The following is an 18,025-nucleotide window of genomic DNA, read 5'->3' as shown; positions in this document are numbered from 1 at the left end:
AGGTTGAATGACCTTCATTATATATATATATATTTTACTTCTTTTAGACTTGTAGTTAAATATTTATAAATTTCTGTTTTGTAGTTTCAGGCTAGTATTTTATAACCAGTAATTTTTCCAGATCATTTTTGTGGTTCCTTGAAACATTCTAGGTATTGTTTTCACACTTCCCTGATGTATAAAATGGCCTTGCCCCAAATGTTACATTTCTTGAAATTCTTAGAAGGAAAATAATGTATGAGATATTTTGAAAGTAGATACAAGACCAAACACATAAGTTCTTTTTAATATGTGTATCAAAAATGTATAGTAGAGTGATCTTAGGAATATCTCTGAGAAATAAGAAAATGCCTTTTTTTCCTTACAAATGAAATCTATCAATAAATCGAGGATCATGGAGCTGTAATTAGGGCTGTTTTCCACTCGTCAAATTGAGTTTCAGAAAAACAAAGTAATTTTTCAGGTTCCCCAAGGGGGGGAAATAGCTCTGATTTTGTTCTGAAAATTTTCTCTGAGTATCACAGACTCTCATAATGATACTCACTCTAATGAATTAAGTACTTACTAAGTACTAAACACTCCATGAGTTGTTTTTCATATATTATTCGTAATTCCAGAAGTAGCTAGAAATACTTCATAATTCTAGAAGTAAGCTATGTTATATCTAATTCAGATATTATTATTCTCATTGTATGAGAATGTTTAGACTCGGAGAGATAAATAACTTTACTCAAAATAATATAGTTAGTAAGGAATACAGAGTTGAGAATCAAAATCAGGGCTACTTGAATTCAAATAGTCTGCTATTTTTACTATGTGACCTTCCTGTCAGTGCTTTTCTCTCCAGTTATTAATTTTAGAATCATAATCTGTATGTTCCATGGATTTGACATACGCTATAGACCCTGGTCTCAACATGATCTCTACAAACTAGCCTTGGAGCTCTCTTGTGGTGTTTGTTTATTTATTTATTTATTACAGTTCATAAAACTGAGGTGAAGAGAAAGTAAGTGCCTTTCATTGTGTTGTATAGCTAATCAGTGGCAGAATTAGACTATACATGTTCTACTGATTCCCTTTGTGTGCAGTGTCACAAACCTGATTTTAGGGAGATTTTCCATGACTGTATATGTATACATTTTATTCTTTAAAAATAATTTTCTATTTTTCAATTATAGTTGACATTAAATGTTATATTAGTTTCAGGTATACAACATAGTGATTAGACATTTATATAGCTTATGAAATGATCGCGATAAATCTAGTAGCCATCGAACACCACACATAGTTATTATAGTAGTATTTACTATATTCTCTATGCTGTATTTACATCCCCATGACTGTTTTTTTTAATTAAAGTTTATTGATGTGATAGTTGTTAATAAAGTTACATAGATTTCAGGTATACAATTGTGTAATACATCATCTATATATCACATTGTGTGTTCATCACCCAGAGTCAGTTCTCTCTCCATCACCATATATTTGATCCCCTTTACCCTCATCTATCACCTCCCTCCCCCCTTACCCTGTGGTAACCCCTAAACTATTGTCTGTGTCTATGAGTTTTTGTTTCTCCATTTTTTTGTCTCATTCTTTTGTGTTTTCAGTTTCATATACCATATATCACTAGAATCATATGGTTCTCGACTTTTTCCGTCTGACTTATTTCATTCAGCGTAAGAATCTCAAGAGCCATCCATGTTGTTACAAATGACACTATTTCATCTTTTCTTATGGCAGACTAGTATTCCATTGTATATATATATATATATACCACAACTTCTTTATCCCGTGACTGTTTTTATAACTGGCAATTTGTAAATCTTAATCCCTTCCCCTTTTTCACCCATTCCCCCAACTCTCCTCCCATCTGGTAACCATAAAAATGTTTTATGTATCTATGAGTTTGTTTCTGTTTTGTGTGTTTATTTTGTATTTTAGATTCCACATATAAGTGAAATCATATGATATTTGTCTTTCTCTGTTTGACTTATTTCACTTATCATCATAGGTCCATCCATGTCGTTGCAAGGCGCAAGATTTCACACTTATTTATGGCTGAATAATATTGCATTGTACCATTTCCCCCCGAAAATAAGACCTAGCCAGACAGTCAGCTCTAATGCATCTTTTGGAGCAAAAATTAAGATAAGACTCAGTCTTATATAAGACCTGGTATTATATTTATGTTATGTTATGTTATGTTATGTTATTCCCGGCCTTATATTATATTATATTATTATTATATTATATTATATTATATTATATAAGACTCGGTCTTATATTATAGTAAAATAAGACCGGGTCTTATATTAATTTTTGCTCCAAAAGACGCATTAGAGCTGATTGTCCGGCTAGGTCTTATTTTTGGGGAAACATGGTATATATGTACCACATCTTCTTTATCCATTTGTCTATCGATGGACACTTGGGGTGCTTCCATATCTTGACTATTGTAAATAATGCTGCAGTGACTATAGGAATGCGTATGTCTTTTCAAATTAATGTTTTGGGTTTCTTTGGATAAATACCCAGAAGTTGGATTGCTGGGTCCTTCCTTGTCTCTTGTTATGGCATTTGTTTTGAAGTCTATTTTGTATGGTATAATTATTGCTACCCTAGCTTTATTTTGTTTTCATTTGCATGAAATCTCTTTTTCTATCCTTTTACTTTCAGTCTGTGAGTGTCTTTCGATCTGAAGTGGGTCTCTTGTAGGCAACATATGTATGGGTCTTGTTTTCTTATCCATTCAGCCACCCTATATCTTTTGATTGGAGCATTTAATCCATTTACATTTAAGGTAATTATTGATAGGTTACTGCCGTTTTATTATTTATATATTTGATATTTTTCTTCTTCTTCTTAAAGAAGTCCTTTAACATTTCTTGTACACTGGTTTGAGGATGATGAACTCCTTTAGCTTTTTTTTGTCTGGGATCTCTTGTGGTTCTTTTAGATGACAGAATTCTTATGCTGATGTGTTGGGACTCCTGGGATGGGTTTCCACTATCAAGATTCTCTTGTGAGAAAAGAACTCCAGCTACCACAGGTCAGTAACTGAATCAACCTATAGTGATCAGCCTGGCCAGACTTTGTTTATTTTCTAGTGAGAGGTAAGTGGAAAACAAAGTCCATGGAGCTTCAGTGACCCATCCCCATTACTTATCGCAGACATGGGGACACATGCCCCGGGAATACTGTGAGTGATTGATGGAAGTAGAGAAGTAAAAAAGGGACAAGTTGTCCTTGGTCTGAGGACTAGAGAATTAACTTGGGAAAGTTGAAAGATAGAAGGAAAGGATGATTTTGTTGGGCATAGCAACTGAGAAGGGGAGAAAAGTTGAGTTAGCAGTGGCAGTACTCACTGGGCACAAAGAAATGAAAGGAGCAATTGGGAAAGAGATTTCCAAGCCAATATTTCTTAGTCATTTATCCCAGGAATTCCAGTCATTTATCCCAGGAATTATTGGAGTGGATCACACTCCTGTTTGTAGATTCCTAAAGAAGAGGATTCTCCATTCTCCTTGAAGGGTGGTCTTTGATTGTTTTATTGTGCTGGGAATATCTGGTTTTAAAACTTCTCATATGAAGGAATTCCCAGCAAGAGAAGATCATCCAGGGAAGTCAAAAGAGGCTTTAAAAAACCTAGGATTTTTACATGAGTGTCACCTTTAGAGTTCCATTTTGTGTTTTGTATCCCATTATGGATTAATCGTTATTGTGAAATGGTCAAATGCAACGTTGATGATTTTATATAAAGGCATCTATGGGGTCTCCAGAAGGCCTCAGCCTTCTCACATTTGTGATTTGCTGATTAGAAACTTCATTAAAAAAAAAAAAAGAAACTTCATTTTTTTTGGTAACAACTCACACGTTCATCATGGAATACTTTTTCTGTATCTATGGTGTTAGGTTCAGATTAGCAGGTTTGATAGGGGAGCGTTGGTCTTTGGTGCCTAGAGACAGGTGGAGACACAAGGAATTGTCTGGGTGAGGAGTGTTGAGAACCCCTGCTGGAGGAGGATGGATGAGAGAAGGGCAGAGGTAAGGTCATAGGATAACAAATGTTAGAAGCCAAGGAATCAGGAGAAAAGGCAATTCCAGAGACAGCAGTGGGAACTTGAAGCCAAGGGAAGGGAGGTAGTGGATGATGTGGCAATTGAAAATTCAGTCTCTGTCTGATAATAAGTAACAATTATTGAAGTCTTACTATGTGCCAGGTATGCCAAGCACTTGTGGTGGGTTATCTCCTTTAATGCTCACAGCTCCCAAGTAAGTAGGCCCTATTATTACCTCTCTTTAATAGATGGGGAAACTGAAACTTCGAGAGACTTAGGAACTTACCGAAATCACACAGCCACTAAGTGGTAGATTGGGATTCAAAACTAAAATATCTCACTCCAACAGGGCAATCTTTGCTATTATGTTCTGGAATTAGACCTGTTTTCTATCCTGGCTCGGATAGCAAACCTGTGACCTTAATCAAGTTGCATTAACTTTGAACCACAGATTTCCTCTCTGTGAATTGGGCATTTAATAATACCTACTTCATAGCATTATTATGAGTTCTTAATTTATGAAGTGAACGATGCCTGTAAAGAGACTGAAAGAGTATCTGGCACCTGGTAACTGTCAATACCTGTCAACAGTTATTATTATTAAATTAAATGATGAACATGAGAGTCCTGGGCACTATTTTTCAAACTGTAAGTCTCGACCTATCAGGGATCATGAAATCAAATTAATGGTTCATGATCAATGTTTTTCAGTGAAAAGGAATAAAATAGCACAGAGTGGAATAGAAATAAATCAGGGTTCATTATATGTAGTAAAAGTAATAATTGTTCCATATGTTTTAATTTCCGTTTTCGTGTGTATGTGCATCTTGAACACTGGGTAAAAGTGAAAAACAAAATGTACTTCTGATTGTTGGTAGCTGTCAAAAAAAGGTACTAAAAATGTTTTGAAGCAGGATTTTTCAGTGTGTGGTCCCAGAACCAGCAGCATCACCTTTACTTGGGAACTTGTTAGGAATGCAAATTTACTGAGCCCTACCAGGGCCCAACCTCCAGGTGATTAAGGACAATTACATGATCAAAAGGGGCATTTGGAAATAGTGAAAAACAAGGTAAGGGTATATTAAATTACTTAAGAGTGGTTAAAAGTGCATAGTACTGGATGGATCTTGAGATCTAAGCAAAATAAGCTAGACAGAAAAAGTTGAGAACCATATGATTTCACTGATATGTGGTATATGAAACTGAAAACAACAAAGGAACAAGACAAACAAACAGAGAAACAAAAACTGACAGACATAGACAATAGTTTAGTGGTTACCAGAGGGTAAGAGGGGAGGGAGGTGGTAGAAGAGGGTAAACGGACGGAAGGAGAACGGACTCTGGGTGGTGAACACACAATGTGATATATAGAGGATGTATTACAGAATTGTATACTTGAAACATATGTAACTTGACTAGCCATTGTCAGCCCAATAAACTTTAATTAGAAAAAAAAAGTACATGTGTATTGTATTGACTAAAGATTTTCATTCCCCACAGAATGCTGTCCTGTGTTGTGTGACTGGTTTTGTTATTAGTTATTACCTCTATTTTTTTGGTTGTTTGTTTGTTTCCTATTTTTCTGTGCTGCCTGCTCATAGTACAAGGGTACATAGTACATAGTCCCACAGATGTACTTTCTTCTAAAACTACAAGATAAAAACTTACCATTCTTTGTGAGTATCCCTGAGCCCTGAATATCTAAGTTGTGTTCAGTTTGAAACATTTTAATGATAATTCAGATGCCTGACAGCTGTAAAATTAGGAATTTAAAACGCATAAAAGTCTCTACTCAATATTTCACTAATTGAGATATTTTGAAAAGCACATATAGGCAAGGTATTGACAATCTAATCAATGTGAAACTAATACTAATGATAAAAAGATTTTTTGGTAAAAATGGAAGTGATATAAATTTTTACCCTGGGAATGTGTTTAAGGTATTTATTGATTGTATACCATTACTTTAAAAAGCGAGCAAGTAATGTTGTGTTGATCAGCCTTTGTTTATTATTAAATTTAATTTACTATTGTATTTGGTTTTTGAGCAGAGGGTATTTTCATTTTAAGAACTTAACCTCTTTGAAAACACAGCATCCAGATTCACTAGAGAAGAGTTGAGGGCTTTCTTTTCCATTTAAAAAAATATTAACTTGGATTTTTAAAAGGCAGCTTTTCAATAGGTACATATTAACTTTTCTAAAGTAAGTTCTTAGTAGTATATGAAAATATTTTTCAGGACAAAAGTTTCAGGAAAAATGAATTTCAAGAGTAAGAAAGTCTACTTGCTGGCTCACTACAGGTAAAATTCATATTTAAACAGTAGCTTAAGAGATGTTTTGAAAGGTCCTTCTCTACTTTCATTCTACAGTTGGAGAAGAGTGGAAAGAGAAAACAGCTAGGAGGATGTGTGCTCTGATTCTTCTTCTGGTATTAATTAGCATCTGTGAACTCAGGCAAATCACTTTTTCTGGACTTTAGTCTCCTTTATCTGTATACTTTCTAAGATTGTTCCAGTCTTGAATAAGTCTCTGTTGATAAATGGTAATGTGTTTCTTTTGAGCCATTTTGATAAGAACGTGGCTACGTGTATGTATTGGCAGGGCTCAAAAAAATGGATGTTTGATTTTATAGAGGAGTGAGGATGTGGAAGCCATATAGATTACATGAAAAAGTTTAGCTCAACCTTACCTTGACAAGTTTCATGTGCCAGTGGACTGGCTTTCGTCAGCTGTGGTTTGGGTGCATGGATGGACTATTCCTTAGGAGGCATTTAAAAATTCATCAGGTTGTTTTTGGTCATCACAATGATTGGGTGAAGCTACTGGCATTTAGTCTCCAGAGATGAAGAATGCCTTACGTCTTGTAATGTGTGTGATGGTCACTTATTACAAAGAGTTTTCCCTCCCCAAGTGCCAAGAATATCCCTATTGAGAAACTAGCTATTGAAAATAAAAGACAGAGTTTTAACTTCATATTTTACAGTCATCTGGGAAATTGGAAAAAGTCATATACTTTCTGCTGTTTCAGTAACACAAATGCAAACAATATCTATTCTTAGATGACAACTGGTGTTCATGATACATGGGAGAGAACACCCCCCAGTTCCCTGCACTATATATTGACTATGCAGGAAGAAAAGCAGTAAAAATCTCAGCTCTGTTAGTACAGTCTACAAATATAACTTGAAGACATACTAAGAATAGTTCCTTAGAGTATGAAGTTACTAGTTTTCTGATGACAGCCATATTTTTAATGAAATGGCATGCAGAAGTTTCCATTCAATGTAACTAGATATTTCTTGTGTTCAAATAAATGCCACGATTAAGGCATTAAATGCATAAATTTGATTCTCTATTATAAGATATACCACCTCCTTAACAGCTCTCTGTATGATGATGAGTACTTCCTGTTTCTCCTCTGGCCTCCTTCTGCACTTGGCTTGGCACTTCCTGGTCAGATTAAGGAAAGAGCCCATTCAGCAAGAGTGAGTCATCCAGGGCTGTCCCAAAAACCCTGGTAACATTTTCAAATTTGAGGTGAATTTTGCTTTGGAATCACTTAAATCACAGGATCATTTTCTTAAAATTCTTTTCTCTCATCTTTCTTCTTGCATTTGTCAAGTCCTTGGATTGTTAATGTATTTTAAAAATACTGCTTATATTCAGCTCTCAGATATTGCTAGTATAAAAGTGCTGTACAGATAAAATTCTTGTCTAGCAAATCAAAGCCAACTTGATATTTTCCAAGAGTGAAAGAGAGAGAACCCCTGCTTCTCCTTTCTTTGGTAAATCTAGGCACTACTACCTCTGGAGGAGAAGGGGGGAAAGGAGGTGATATTGAAATGTGTAACTTTTCTTTTACTATAAATTTGGTAAAAATTTAGATTTCAGGAGAAGATTGAAATTGCACAATTAAAAAATGTTTTGGGCATTCTTTCATGTTCATTATCTATACAAGACCTCTCCACTATTAACAAATTGAAGGTTATATGCTATATTCCCCTTAGAATGAATTTATTGGACATCAGAACAAAAGTCCACTTAGAAAATAGCTATAACCATCTTAATTCAATCTTTAATATGGAAAATGAGTCCAAAGTGATTCAGGAGATTTGCCCCAGAATACAGTCAGGACAAGACCAGGCTCTTGATTTTTGATGATTGGTGTTTCTACCCCACTGCCCTCATCACCTTTCCCCGGGACAACTCAAACTCAAATGCTAAATTAAACCCAATTTAAAAATTAAAAACAATTTTAAAAATTAAATTGAAAAATTTTGACATTTAAAAAAATTAAAAATTAAAAAAATCAATTAAAACTAAAAAGTAAAAATTAAAAAAAAAATTACAAATAAAATTAAAATTAAACCCAAAGGCATCCAGTGCATATAATGAATTATTTCCTCCCCTCTACAACTAGAAAGGTACTCGTTAAGTACCATCTGGCAAAGCTGAAAAAGAGTCACTCATGATTTTCTGTGTTCTATTGTTTAGGTGAGGAATTATGGCTGAGAAAAGAGCAAGTGTATCTGTAACTAACATTTTAAAAAGCATGTTTACTAAGCCTAGATTAACCTTGAAGGCAGCTGGAAAATATACCAGATTAAAATCAAGGTGTAATTTGTAATACTTTGTGGTTTTGGTAGATTTTAAGCTAATTCTTTGTAATAATATTAATTATGTCCAACCCACTTAATATGAATGTTATCAATACACTGTAGATTTTCATTCAATTCAGTCTTCATTGTATATTGTTCTCTTATTTTATGCTGTTCATAGTCCTGAAACACAAAGAATAAGGAAGCCTGATGTTATTTAACAGTTAAGATATTTCATGCAGAAAACAAAAACAAGAATTAAAAAAAACTGCTTAATCTCTAAAGAGATTAAAAGCACTGCCTTGAGTCAAATAATCATTGAAGGTGAGTGAGAGAATGGAGGCAGGGGAAGAGGCTTTGGCTCATGGTAACTGCTATGTAAAGCTGAGAAACGGAGAATTCTTTCTGGGCAGTGCTTTTATTATCTCACTGTTTGCGGTCCCATCCTCTGCTGTTTAATTTGTGGAACATTCCGAGGAGTATCCTTAGCTTCCCTGACAGAAGCCCTGACCTGGGGCTTGAAGGCTGTGAGGGGCTCCTTTCTGAAGCGGGGGAGGACGAATAGGGCACATTTGCTGTGCTGCCCGAGGCTCAGCTGGTGGAGACAGACTCTTTATCAGGAGCAAGGTGAGACCTGTGTGCCACTGAGCTACGGGATGCCACAGCATGCTGTTCCACATACCTCTGCAGGCGGTTCTGAAGTGTAGGATGCGATCTCAGAGAAAATGGGGTTACTTCTGTATCTCCAAAGAGATAATACTAAGGGCTTAGACTTCCTTGAGACTTTTGCATGTGGCTCAGTGGTATCACATATGGGACTCTCCTTCTAATGTATTTATTTTCAAGCAAGAATAGGACACTAGTGGCTTGTGAGGGTTAGTCCTTATGTGTTTAGCAAATAATACTGAGCAAATGCATAGCAGTAATAGTAGTGGCATCTTTTTTCTGCTGTTTTCTGTTTGTTTGATGTAATAAAGATTTTCTTAATGTCTTAGAGCCATTAAGTGAAATAAAATTATATTGAATTATTTTGTGGAAATGCCAAGCAATTCATGTATATAATTTATGAGCTGTGTTATTAATGTGAAGTAATAATTCAGAAAGAATAAATGATATGTAAAGGTCATATTACCATGAGCCTGGAGGGGGTGGGAATGGAGGCGGGAGAAGGGAGGGGAGGGAGAGAGGGACAGAAGGAGAGAGGGGGAGACAGAGGGAGAAGGAGAGGGAGAGGGAGAGAAGGAATAAATACATGTGTGATGTTAAGGTGGAATGCACTAAAATTGCTGGTGATATTTCCTAGTTGTCTGGAATATGCTGAATTACAGCTGGTGCTGCTGTTTGTCAGGGTTGTCAGGGAACACATCCTGTGACTGCTTAAGAGATTGGAGATTGATTTCTGATACCAATGTTGACTCATAAATTGTAACCAAGATAATGAGGACTGTGTTTATAGACTTGAAGGCAGGCGTAGAAGGCTTCTGGCGTGTTATTTCCAATGAACCAGGATACATTTTTATCTTAAATCAGACCTTTGATTTGAAACAAAAGTATTAGCTGTTTTGCTTAATTTGGTCGTTCTTTTACCTTGCAACTTCCTGTTATTCCATTGTTACATTTCCAGAGAATTCTCTTTAGAGTGAGTTCATACAGGAAACAGTTTACCTGCCTGCTTTCTGAGAGGCTGAATTTGGTGCTGTAATTGATTTTAATCAGAGGCAAGGAAGCACCATTATTTTTTTACTGTTAAGAACTGTAATAAACAATTCAGCCATAGAACGTTTGGCAGCTTTTGGAAAAAGGATTAACCTGGTAGCCCCAACTCCTATTAAATGATGCATTTACCTCTGCAGGTCTATGGATGTAGCACTTTTTGTTTATGGTGGATGAGTGGCCCCTAACTAGTATTTGATAGCTTATTTGAAATTCTTTTCTGGAATTTTTTTTTTTCTGAAACAGAATTTGTGTGGCATTATATCATAAAAACTTTCATTATTGTATAATTTATTAGGTTGGTGCAAAAGTAATTGTAGTTTTTGCAATTATTTTTACCTTTTAAACTGCAATTACTTATGCACCAACCTAATAACTAGGCTCAAACACATCTTTATTAATCAAAATAGGAACCATTACAATCAACACATTTTTGCCAACAAGAAATAAGTTTGTTTATTACTGTAATGTAAAAATCCGTGCTTTGGGTTTCGATGAACTCTTGGAAAGCATTTTTTGCATCCTACTAGTTGTGGAAGCATTTTCCCTGCAAAAAGTTGTCGAGGTGCTTGAAGAAGTGGTAGTCGGTTAGCAAGAGGTCAGGTGAATGTGGTGGATGAGGCAAAACTTCGTAGACCAGTTTGTTCCACTTTTGAAGCGTTGATTGTGAGATGTGCAGTCGGGCATTGTCGTTGAGAAGAATTGGGCCCTTTCTGTTGACCAATGCCAGCTGCAGGCACTGCAGTTTTCGGTGCATCTCATTGATTTGCTGAGCATACTTCTCAGATGTAATGTTTTCACCGAGATTCAGAAAGCTGTAGTGGATCAGCAGACCACCAAACAGTGACCATGACTTTTTTTTTTGGTGCAAGTTTGGCTTTGGGAAGTGCTTTGGAGCTTCTTTTCGGTCCAATCACTGAGCTGGTCATCACCAGTTGTATAAAATCCGCTTTTCATTGCACTTCCTAATCTGATTGAGAAATGGTTCGTTGTTGTTGCATAGAATAAGAGAAGGCGACACTTCAAAACGATGATTTTTTTGATTTGCTGTCAGCTTATGAGGCACCCAGTTATCGAGCCTTTTCACCTTTCCTATTTGCTTCAAATGCCGAACGACTGTAGAACAGTCGATGTTGAATTCTTTGGCAACTTCTCATGTAGTTGTAACTTCGTTGCTTGCTCTCAATTGGTTGTTGTCAACTTCCCAGGGCCGGCCACTGCACTCCTCTCTTCAAGGCTCTGGTCTCCTTTGCCACACTTCTTGAATAACCACTGCACTGTATGGTCATTAGCAGTTCCTGGGCCAAATGTGTTGTTGATGTTGCAAATTGTCTATGCTGTTTTATGACACATTTTGAATTCGAATAAGAAAATCGCTTGAATTTGCTTTTTGTCTAACATAATGTCCATAGTTTAAAATAAATATAAATTCAACAGCAAGTAATGTCATTAGCAAAAACATAAAGCGAGAAGTGAGCATTAAAATGATATATAACATAACCACATTATTTAAGAATGTATTCCAATATCAAATGGCAAATTTTAACAATGTAAAAACTGCCATTACTTTTGCACCAACAATTAATGAATTGTTTCCCCATTAAGACCATCTGATATAATTTTGAGTCTCAGATTTTTGAATCTTTATGTTTGTAGTCCCACACTAATGTTTCTTCTTGCAGACTCCAGTATGCCTTTTATTAATACTAGATTTGTTTAGTTTAACATTTTTCTGATATTCAAGCACAGCTGATTTTTTTTTTTTATCCAACAGTGAATGGTATTTATAAGGGTTAGTACAAAACTTGGTATTCTGGGTTGATCAATTACCCTGTTATCTTGCTTTATTCTCTTCAAAGTTTTGACTAAATCAGGCCTGATATTAAATGTCTTGCAATTTATCATTTAAAAATAATGCTTTCATAGACTAATTTTAAGTTGATTAGTTTTTCATAATTAATGACTGTTTTTAGTTTATAATTGTTTATTTTTAGTTCCTTAATGGCTGGTTTGGTACATTCCTCCATGTAAAATGAAATGTTGAGAAAATAACAGTTTTGTTCTCTCTCATTTCTTCTGATAATTTTTTGTTTGGTTTTAAATATCATATTCAGATTATGACTACAAAAATAAGTAATGGAAACTAGTCTCTTCAGCTATTAATTGCCAATTACTGTGTTCTGTGACTTTTTCACTTGTTTATATTAAGTCAGTAGGCTGTATTTCAGCTTAACTGTTATCTTGAAATCACCAAGACTCCTGGAGTCTGTTCACACCCTCTTGGCTGTGTGGAAACCAGACTAAAGAGAGCAGTGATGCTAGGCAGGGGTCCCTAGAGAGATTTGGAGTGGATTAAGTACTTACTGGGGGTCTTGGAGCTGGTGTTTTCATCTAGACTTTTGCTATGAATCTACAGTTGCTTCTTGGTCTAAGAAAGACACTGGCCAGAGTACATGGTCAACCAGAAGACCAAAGCCTGTCCTGTGACGACAACTTCCAGTGCCTCTGGGTGTCTGCAATGCCATCTCAGTAGAATCCACCTTAAATTCCCTTAGAAGTTTCAGCTGATTCATATTCTTAATTCTGATGGACTTGAAACTGTATTGAGCAGGTGACAGCTGTGAGCTAGCCACCACATCCACAGCGCATTCACTTTTGTTCTAATTCAAAATGATAGGCACTTTCTTCTTTGAAGTTCAATGTGTTGCTTCTGTCCTTTCTCAAGCCATTTTTTCCCATCTTTTCTCTTTCTTTCAATTTGATTCCCTGCATTTTCTTTTGTTTTATCTTTCTCACCCTAGAAACTTGCAATATCAGTTTCTTGTTTTCTTCCCATAGCCCTTCATATTATTGTTGTTCATGGTGTTTATCTGGCTCTCTTTCTTCTTCAGTTACGCATTTCCAGGATATACTACATTGCTTATTGTTTTTGTTCACTTGGGGTGAATCCATGTACTAAATAATCCACTTTAACTATCCCAAATTCCTTGAACGAACTGTTGTACAGTAGTCCTCCCCTTATCTGCGATTTAGCTTTCCAAGGGTTTGGTTACCCGTGGTCAACTTTAGTCTGAAAATATTAAACGGAAAATTCCAGAAATAATTCATAAGTTTTAAATTGCCTGCTGTTCTTAGTGGCGTGATGCAATCTTGCCCAAAACATAAATCCTACCTTTGTTCAGTGTATCCAAGCTGTGTGTGCTACCCGCTCATTCAGTCACCTGGTAGCTGTCTCGGTTACCAGATCTGTTATCTGGTAACTGAGAGAGAGTCCACATTTACATAACTTCATATGCATAACTATATATTGTTATAATTGTTCTATTTTATTATTAGTTATTGTTTTACACTGCCTAATTTTTAAACGTTATCATAGGTATGTATGTATAGGAAAAACGTAATATATATAGAATTTGGTACTGTCTGCGGTTTCAGGCATCCACTGGGGGTCTTGGAACATATCCCTGAGGGTAAAGGGGGACTACTGCATACCTATTATTAACTCTTCCTTCCTATTTCCACCCCCATAAAGCATTTGTAGAAATGTAAAACCAGATAAGCAGCTGATTTGGCAAATATTACATTAGTTCTTGGTTCAAAACACTGTGGATTTGAAAGTCAGTTCTGAGATTCACTGCAGTGACAAGGCACTTAAAATATTTTGTAAAATGTGATAATGACCAAGTGAGGTAATGTAGCAGAAAACATTTCATGGTGCAAATGTTAGTTATTACTGAGAATTATGTTGAAAAGGATCGCCATTCAATACCACAGGACATTTTAAAATTTATATTTTATTTTGAAATAATTTTAGACATAAACTTTCCAAAAATAGTTCAAATAATGCCTATGTAACCTTTTCTAGATGTTATCAAAACCAGGAAATTAATTTTGATACACTATTAACTAATCTATAGATATTATTCAAGTTTCTTCAGTTGTACCACCAATGTCCTTTTTCTGGCTATAACAGGAATCACATATTTTTAGTTGTTTTGTCTATCAGTTTACTCCCATTTGAGACAATTCCTCAGTCTTTCTTTGTCTTATATAATCTTGACACTTTTGAAGAGTAGTGACCAGGTATTTTGGAGAATATCTCCCAATTTTGGTTTTCTGATGTTTAATTTCAGGTTATGCATTTTTGGCAAAAGTCCCGTAGAATGACCCTATGCCTTCCTCAGTCTATCATATCAGGAAGCACATGATGTCAGAGTGTCTACTAACGATGTTAGCTTCCATTCTTCACCTGAGGTCTGCTAGGTTTCTCCACTATTAAGTTGTTAGTTTCCTTTTTGTAATTAGTAAGCATCTTGTGGGGAGATACTTTGAGACTATGTAAATGACCCGCTTTTTCTTTTTTCTTTTTTTTTAAGTGCTTAGATATTTATATACCTCACAAAGTGATAACCCCAATAAGCATATTACCCATGTAACACTGTATATAGTTATTAAAATATTATTGACTATATTCCCTATGTTGTATGTTATATCCCTGTGACAATTTTTAAAAATATAGTTGATATTCAATATTATTTTATATTAGTTTCAGGTGTAGAATGCAGTGGTTAGACATTTATATAATTTATGAAGTGATTCCCCCTGATAAGCCTAGTACCTGTCTGACACTATACATAGTACGTAGATTTTACAATATTATTGACTGTATCCCCATACTTTATTTTATATCCCTGTGACTCTTTTGTAACTACCAATTTGTACTTCTTAATCCCTTCACCTTTCTTATTCAGCCCCCCAAGCTCCCTCACATCTAGTAACCATCAGGTTGTTCTCTGTATCTATGAGTCTGTTTCTGTTTTGTTTGTTCACTTACTTTGTTCTTTACATTCCACATTTGTCTTTGTCAGTCTGACTTATTTCATTTACATAATATCCTCTATGTCCATCCATGTTGTTGCAAATGGTAAGATTTTATTCTTTTTATGGCAGAGTAGTATTCCATTGTATATATGTACCACAATTTTTTTATCCAGTTGTCTGTTGGTGGGCATTTCAGTTTCCATTCTTTGGCTATTGTAAATACGTAGCTCTGCAGTGAACATAGGGATATATGTGTCTTTTCAAATTAGTGTTTTGGATTTCTTTTGGAATAAATACCTAAAAGTGGAATTGCTGGATCATAAGGTAGTTCAATTTTTAATAATTTGAGTGACCTCCATACTGTTTTCCATAGTGGCTGCACCTATTTGCAATTCCACCGAGAGTGCATGAGTGTTCCCTTTCCTCCACATCCTCACCAGCACTTGTTGTTTGTTGATTTATTGATAATGACCATTCTGACAGGTGTCAGGTGATATCTCACTGTGGTTTTTATTTGCATTTCTCTGATGATTGGTGATGTTGAGCATCTTTTCATATGTCTGTTGTCCATTTGTATATCCTCTTTAGAGAAATGCCTATTTAGGTCCTCTGCCTATTTGTTAATTGGATTGTGTGTTTTTTTTTTGTTGTTGTTTGTTTGTTTTGTTTGTTTTTTTTTTTTTTTGGTGTTGAGTTGTATGAGTTTTTCATAGATTGTGGATGTTAACCCCTTATCAGATGTATCATTGGCAAATATCTTCTTTAATTCAGGAGGATATCTTTCTTTTTTGTTGATGGTTTCCTTTGCTGTGCAAAATTTTTTGTTTGATGTTGTCCCATTTGTTTATTTTTTCTTTTGTTTCCCTTGCCCAAGGAGATATATCAGCAAAAATATTACTAAGGGTAATGTCTGAGAGTTTACTACCCATGTTTTCTTCTAACAGTCTTATGGTTCCAGGCCTTACATTTAAATTTTTAATCCATTTTGAGTTTATTCTTGTATATGCAGTAAGAAGGTTTCATTTTTTTTTCGCATTTATCTGTCCAGTTTTCCCAGCATTATTTATTGAAAACACTGTCTTTACCCCAATTTATGTTCTTGCTTCCTTTGTCATAGATTAAATAACCATACAGGCATGGGTTTATAAATATTTTGGGCTCTCTATTCTGTTGCATTGATCTGTGTGTCTGTTTCTATGCCACTACCATGCTGTTTTGATTACTATGGATTTGCAGTATAATTTAATATCAGGTAGCATGATACCTCGAGCTTTGTTCTTTCTCAAGTTTGCCATTGCTATTTGAGGTCTTTTATGGTTCCATGTAAATTTTAGGATATTTGTTCTAGTTTTGTGAAAAATGCCATTGGTGTTTTGATGGGGATTGCATTGAATCTATAGATTGCTTTGGGTAGTATGGACATTTTAACTGTATTAATTCTTCCTATCCATGAGCATGTATATTATTCCATTTATTTGTATCTTCTTAATTTCTTTCTTCAAAGTCTTATAATTTTTTTAGTACAGGTCTTTACTTCCTTTGTTAAATGTATTCCTAGGTATTTCTTTGTGATGCAATTATAAATGGGATTGTTTTCTTAATTTCTCTTTCTGATAGCTTTTTATTGGTGTATAAAAATAAAACCAATTTCTGAATATTAATTTTGAATTCTGCTACGTTACTAAATGCATTTATCAGTTCTAACAGTTTCTTGGTGGAATCTTTGGGGTTCTCTCTATATAGCATCATGTCATCAGCAAATAATGACAATTTTACTTCTTCCTTTCCCATTTGGATGCCTTTTATTTCTTGTTGGAATGCTGTGGCTAGGCCTATGTTGAATAAAAGTGGTAAAAGTGGACATCCTTTTCTTGTTCCTGATCTTAAGGAGAATACTTTTAGCATTTCAATATGCTATTGAAAAGCATACTGAGTACGATGTTAGCTGTGGGTTTGTCATATATGGTCTTTATTATGTTGAGCTATGTTCCCTCTTTCCCACTTCAGTGTGAGTTTTTATATAAATGGATGCTGGATTTTGTCAAACGCTTTTTCTGCATCCATTGATATGATTATATGATTTTTATATTCCATTTTGTTTATGTGGTGTATCACATGAATTGATTTGTGGATATTGAACCGGCCTTACATACCAGGAATAAATCTCACTTGATCATGGGGTATGATTTTTAATGTATTGTTGAGTTCAGTTTGCTAATATTTTGTTGAGGTTTTTTGCATCTAGTTTCATCAGGGATATCAGATTATAGTTTTCCTTTTCTGTAATATCTTTATCTAGTTTTGGAATCAGGATAATGGTACCTCATAGAATGAGCTTGGGAGCCTACCCCAATCTTGAATTTTTGGGGATAGTTTGAGAAGAATAGGTATTAACTCTTGTTTGAATGTTTGGCAAAATTGACCTGTGAGGCCATCGGTCCAGGATTTTTGTTTGTTGGGAGCTTGTTGATTACTGATTCGATTTCATTAATAACAATTGGTTGATTCAGATTTTCTTTTTCTATTTGATTCAGCCTTGGAAGATTGTGTGCTTCTAGGAATTTACACATTTGTTTCAATTGTCCTTTTTGTTTGTGTATAGCTGCTTGTAGTACTTGCTTATATTATTTTGTATTTCTGTGGTGTTCGTTATCTGGTCTCCTCTTTCATTTCTGATTTTATTTATTTGAGTCCTTTCTCTTTTTTTCTTGATAAGTCCAGTTCAAGGTTAATCAATTTTGTTTATGTTTTCAAAGAACCAGCTCTTGGTTTCATTGGTCTTTTGTACTTTTATTTTATTATTATTTTTTAGCCTCTTTCATTTATTTCC

General features: G+C 35.0%; 1 protein-coding gene and 1 pseudogene across 2 annotated transcripts in view; one reads left to right on the top strand and one right to left on the bottom strand.

Annotated features, from left to right (window-relative positions):
* The window catches only part of ARHGAP24 (Rho GTPase activating protein 24), a 697,105-nt gene that overhangs the window by 253,859 nt on the left and 425,221 nt on the right, over nucleotides 1-18,025 (top strand). The window lies entirely within an intron of this gene.
* Nucleotides 10,772-11,784, bottom strand: LOC109447208 (histone-lysine N-methyltransferase SETMAR; annotated as a pseudogene).

Source organism: Rhinolophus sinicus, linkage group LG02 (assembly GCF_036562045.2).
Source record: "Rhinolophus sinicus isolate RSC01 linkage group LG02, ASM3656204v1, whole genome shotgun sequence".
In the NCBI taxonomy this organism is placed as follows: domain Eukaryota; kingdom Metazoa; phylum Chordata; class Mammalia; order Chiroptera; family Rhinolophidae; genus Rhinolophus; species Rhinolophus sinicus.
The sequence above is the reverse complement of the archived record's forward strand: the minus strand, read 5'-3'. Positions and strand labels throughout refer to the sequence as shown.